Genomic DNA, 6,082 nt, shown 5'->3' on the forward strand with positions numbered 1-6,082 from the left:
GGTCAAGGTCTCTGGGTCCTGGGATCGAGACCCACATTGGGCTCCCTGCGCAGTGGGGAGTCTGCTTCTCCCTCTCCTTCTGCCTCTCCCCCTACTCATGATCATGCTCTGTGAATGTGTGTGTGTGTTTCTGTTTCAACTGAATAAATAAAATATTTAAAAAAAATGTAGAACTATAGTCGGAGGAATACTAGCTGGGCTTGAAAGAAGCACAAAAGTCACCAGAGAAACCCTGGCTGCAGAGGTAAAAGACTTAAAAACTAGTCAGGCTGAAATTAAAAAAATGGTATAACTAAGATGTAAAACTGACCAGATGTAATCACAATGAGGATGGAAGAAGAAGATCAAATACGTGATAGAGAAGATAAAATTATGGAAAATAATGAAGCTGAAGAGGGAAAGAAAACTATTAGATCATGAATATAGACTTAAGGAACTTAGCAATTCCATAAAGCACAATAGTAGCCATATCATGGGAATCCCGGGTGGGGAGGGTGGGGAGAAGGTTTATTTGAACACATTATAGCTGAAAACTTCCCTAATCTAGGGAAGGAAACAGATATTCAAGTCCAAGAGGTATAGAGAACTCCCCTCAAATTCAACAAAAACAAATCAACACCAAGATATATCAGAGTGAAACTTACAAAACACAAAGATAGAATTCTGAAAGCAGCACAGGACAATGGTCCTTAACCTACAAGGGTAGACACATAGGGTTAGCAGCAGATCTGTCTACAGAAACTTAGCAGGCCAGAAAAGAGTGACATGATATATTCAATGTGCTAAATGGGAAAAACAGGCAGCCAAGGGGGCGGCCCGGGTGGCTCAGTGGTTTAGCACCACCTTCGGTCCAGGGCCTGACCGTGGAGACCCGGGATCGAGTCCCACATCGGGCTCCCTGCATGGAGCCTGCTTCTCCCTCTGCCTGTGTCTCTGCCTCTCTCTCTCTCTCTGTGTCTCTCATGAATAAGTAAATAAAATCTTAACAAAAACAAACAAACAAACAAACAGGCAGCCAAGAATACTTTATCCAGCAAGGCTATCATTCAGAATAGAAAGAGAGATAGTTTCCAAGACAAGTGAAAACTGAAGGAGTTTATCAACACTAAACCAGCTCTCCAAGAAATACTAAATGGGACCCTTTGAGCAGGAAAGAGAGATCAAAAGCAACAAAGACTGGAAAGGAACAGAGACAATCTACAGGAACAGCAACTTTACAGTAATACAATGGCACTAAATTTATACCTGTCAATAATTACTTGGAATGTAAATGGACTCAATGTTCCAATAAAAAAAAATAGGGTATCAGAGCACCTTGGTGGCTCAGTGGTTGAGTGTCTGCCTTTGGCTCAGGTCATGTTCCCGGGGTCCTGGGATCGAGTCCTGCTTCTTCCCCTGCCTGTGTCTCTGCCTCTCTCTCTCTGTGTCTCTCATGAATAAATAAATAAATAAATCACTTAAAAAAAAGCCAAAGTAATGTTGAAAAGAAAAGCAAAGTGGAAAAAAAAAAAAGAAAGAAAAGGAAAGTGGGAGGAATCACAATTCTGGACTTCAAGTTGTATTACAAAGCTATAATCATCAAGACTGTATGGTACCAGCACAAAAACAGATACATAAATCAATGGAACAGAATAGAGAACCTAGAAATGGACCCTCAACTCTATGGTCAATTAATCTTCAACAAAGCAGGAAAGAATATCCAATGGAAAAAAAGTCTCCACAACAAATGGTGTTGGAAAAACTGGACAGCCACATGCAGAAGAATGAAACTGGACCACCATAAACAAAAATAAATTCAAAATGGATGAAATACCTAAATGTGAGACAGGAAACCATCAAAATCCTAGAGAAGAAAGAAGGCAGCAACCTCTTTGACTTTGGCCACAGTAGACACATCTCCAGAGGCAAGGGGAACAATGGCAAAAATGAACTATTGGGACTTCATCAAGAGAAAAAGCTTCTGCAAGTAAGGAAACACTCAACAATACTAAAAGGCAACCACCAGAAAGGGAAAAGATATTTGAAAATGACTTACTGGATAAAGAAAGGGTTAGTATCTAAAATCTATAAAGAACTTACCAAATTCAACACCCCAAAACCAGATAATCCAGTTAAGAAATGGGCAGAAGACATGAATAGACACTTTTCCAAAGAAGATATCCAGATGGCTAACAGACACATGAAAAGATGCTCAACATCACTCATCATCAGGGAAATACAAATCAAAACTACTATGAAATACCACCTCACATCTGTCAGAATGGCTAATATTAACTCAGGAAACAATAGATGTTGGCAAGGATGCAAAGAAGGGAAACCCTCTTACACTGTTGGTGGGAATGCAAATTGGTGCAGCCACTCTGGAAAACAGTATAGAGGTTTCTCAAAAAGTCAAAAAATAGAGCTACTCAACAATCCAGCAACTGCATTACTATTTATCCAAAGGATACAAAAATGCCGATTTGGAGGGGCACATGTACCCCAATGTTTACAGCAGTATTATCAGCAATAGCCAAATTATGGAAAGAGCCCAAATGTCCACCACCCGATGAATAGATAAAGAAGATATGGTATATATATACACAATGGAATATTACTCAGCAGTCCAAAAGAATGAAATCTTGCCATTTGCAACAATGTGGGTGGAACTAGAGTGTAAGTGAAATTAGAGAAAGGCAAGTATTATGAGTTCACTCATACATAACATTTAAGAAACAAAACAAATGAACATAGGGGAAGGGAAGGAAAATAAAATAAAAACAGGGAGGGAAGCAAACCATAAGAGACTCTTAAATATAGAGAACAAATAGGGTTGCTCGAAGGGAGGTGGGTGGAGGGATAGGCTAAATGAGTGATGGGCATTAAGGAGAGTACTTGATAGGATGAGCACTGGGTGTTATATGTAAGTGATGAATCACTAAATTCTACTCCTGAAACCAATATACTACACTCTATGTTAACTAACTTCAATTTAAATAAATAAATTTTGGAAATAAAAAAATAAGATTAATATCATAAAATAAAATTTAGCAGTATAAAATAGTTATTAGAAAAGAAAAAGTTATTAGAAAAAGAAAAGATCTTGGAATTAATATGATTTCAAAAACATTTTTTCAAGTAAATAAATACGCTGAGTAACTAACTAGAGTTAGCTGCAGTTCAATTTACTTAGCAGAAAGACATTGGGAAACCAGGGGTTTTCCAGGAATAGAGTACAAAATAATAATAATGAAAACTACACTTGATCTTAGCCAAAAGGCCGAGAAGCGATGATGAAAACTATAAACAAAGTTGGACAATAGTTCTAGAAGTACAAGTGAATTTATGACAGGAGTTTCAAGGACAGAAAATATAGTCAAATATAAAAATAAGCAAAGGAAATCAAGGAAAAATTTCCTAAACTTGTGAAAAATCCAAAGGATCCACCAAGTTGGTAGCAGGATTAAAGTAAGACTCATGTTCCCATAATCTTTTGAGACCTTAGAACATTAAGAAATAAAAACAAAACCCTAAAAAAATTCTGGAGCAGAAAAGAAGTTATAAAGGATAACACTCAGTTTAGAATAAGGCTTCCCATATATGATGCTTCTACATGACAGTTTACAGTGCGGTAAGGTCTTTGAAGATTCAATAGGAAATGATTTTCAAAATTATTATTCTATGCCAAACTAGAATTCAAATATGAGGCACACCTGGGTAGCTCGGTGGCTGAGCATCTGCCTTTGGCTTAGGGCTGATCCTGAGACCTGGGATCTAGTCCCACATCAGGCTCCCTTCATGGAGCCTGCTTCTCCCTCTGCCTGTCTCTGCCTCTATCTCTCTGTGTCTCTCATGAATAAATAAATAAAATCTATTAAAAAAATAAATAAAAATAAAAATAGGCTTGTTTTTCCAGAAATGCAGGGAAAAGAAATAACCATTAATAGGTTCAATGGTAATTTTCTGGCTTTTCCTTTTGCATCAAAAGCTATGTATCTTTTCTTCAAAGCACCTTCTAGCTAGGACAAGCTAATTCCCCTCCACCCCCATCCCTCCTACTTTCAGCCATACCGTTTGGGTGCTGAGGACCCCTGAACTCTGACCAGTGAGTAGAATTGTCCTGTAAGCTAGTGACCCCAGGCAGTGGAACCCAAAGGCCCACTCCCAGTCCCCATGGCAGAGGCCAAAGAACTGGCCTTGTTTTCACTGTCTCAAAAAGAAGGAGCCGAAAGCTGACTGCACAAATGAAGGCCCCATATGGAGAGAGAACGAGGCTCCTAGGCCCAAAGGAGACTGTAAACTAGGGGAAGGGAAAGAGAAGTTTTGAGTCATTCCATCTTTAGAAACAAAGGGGAAACTGGACCTTTGTCCACTGCTCTCATTCTATAAGGTACTTTATTGCTCCTGAGCTCCAAGGGGAAGTGCAAACACAAAAGGGTCTAAATTAATCAGGAGATGCTAGGAACTTCAGCTCTTCACGTGGCTGCCAGCCCTACAGGGGACAGCACAGTGAGAACCAAGATAGCCACTCCAGACTGGTACAGCTGGGGAACCTTCACTCCTCTCCCTGGGTCTCGCATCAAGTGTCGGATCTCATTGCTGATATGATACGTGAGAGGGAAGAAAGTGCAAACTTGGCTGTGCAGATCGGTGACGGCCCTAGACACAGGAACTTCACAAATGAGACTCAAAGTTCCCAGGGGCCCTCAGGCATGACAAACCAAAAAGAGAGACCCCTGTACCCAAGGCCATCCCAGTATCACAATGACAAACAGATACTACTATGTGAAGAGACCAACTGTAGACAGTGATATGGGGAGACAGAGGAGTTTTTTTAATCTAAATATTGACTCATAATGTGGTAGTAAAGCTTAAAGAAATTAAGTTATTTTTTATTAAAAAGGAAGGGGCTACAATTCTAGATGTTTTAAATAAAATATTTAAGATAATACAGAATGAAGGGAGTGTCAGCGTTCTGAGAGCTGTGTCCTGCCCTCAAAGTCAAGTTATATGTGGATTTCCAGCTATACAGGGGTTGACCTCCCTTGCCCCTGTGTTGTTCAAGGGTCAAACTCTATGACTTTATGAACTCTGCATTGGAAAGTATTTCAACTAAATTACCAAACATCTGTCGAGTAAATACCATGTATCTTGCAATCTGATTTTGACATTAAACCATTTGTTTAAATAGTTACAGAGCTGACAGTTTCACAGTGGGTAAATAAAAAGGAGAGTTCAGAAAAGTTTGTCCCTTTGCAATCTTTAGAACTCTCCCCCTCCTCCCAAGGCCGAGCATGAAGCCATGTGGGCACGTGCTGACAGCCAAGGCCTCTGCAGCTGCCCAGGTCAGCCCTGTCTCGTCCCAGGCTGCAACACCATGTGCACCTGTAGCTAGCCCCTCCAGCCGTGCACCCAGCTTCATTCACTGCAGCGTGCACACCTGGTAGGAGAGTGGGCAGCCCTGGGACAGCACACCAACAGCCAGGGGCCCTGCAACAGCCAACGAGCCCTTCGTTGGCCTGATCCTTGCTGCCAGACCTTGGTAAGTGAGATAAACCAGTCATGGAAGGACGTACCGCATGATTTAACTGAAATGAAATATCTAAAATAGTCAAAACTCAAAAAAAAATAAAAATAAAAATAAAATAAAATAAAATAAAATAAAATAAAATAGTCAAAACTCCTAGAAGCAGAGTAGAATGGTCTTTGCCAGGGGCTCGGGGGAAGAGGAAATAGGGAGTTGCTATTCAATGAGCAAAGAGTTTCAGTTACATAAGATGTAAAGTTCTAGAGATCTGCTGTACAACATGGTGCCTATAGTTAACAATACTGTATTGTGCACTTAAAATTTTGAGCAGACAGATCTCATTTCAAGTGTTCTCACCACAAGGAAGGAAAGGTGTTGTGCCTAAGATTGCGAATCCGAGAAACCACCAAGGAGCCGACACCGATGCAAACACACGAGGGTTTATTACAAGCTCGAGCTTGGGTCCAAGTATACCCGACACAGCGGAGCAGGGACTTGGGCCCCGAGACTAAGAGGCTTAGCAGCTTTATAGGGGCCAGTGGCCCATGGGATACGCAGAAAGATGCACAGTCATGT

At 40.5% G+C, this 6,082-nt stretch overlaps 2 pseudogenes; both read right to left on the bottom strand.

Moving 5' to 3' along the window:
• Positions 1 to 3,137: 3,137 nt before the first annotated feature.
• On the bottom strand, positions 3,138 to 3,271 carry LOC119877707 (annotated as a pseudogene).
• A 1,183-nt stretch (positions 3,272 to 4,454) lies between these two features.
• Positions 4,455 to 5,560, bottom strand: LOC102154905 (annotated as a pseudogene).
• Positions 5,561 to 6,082: the final 522 nt, after the last annotated feature.

The sequence above is a fragment of the Canis lupus genome, chromosome 28, assembly GCF_011100685.1.
Source record: "Canis lupus familiaris isolate Mischka breed German Shepherd chromosome 28, alternate assembly UU_Cfam_GSD_1.0, whole genome shotgun sequence".
Lineage (NCBI taxonomy): Eukaryota > Metazoa > Chordata > Mammalia > Carnivora > Canidae > Canis > Canis lupus.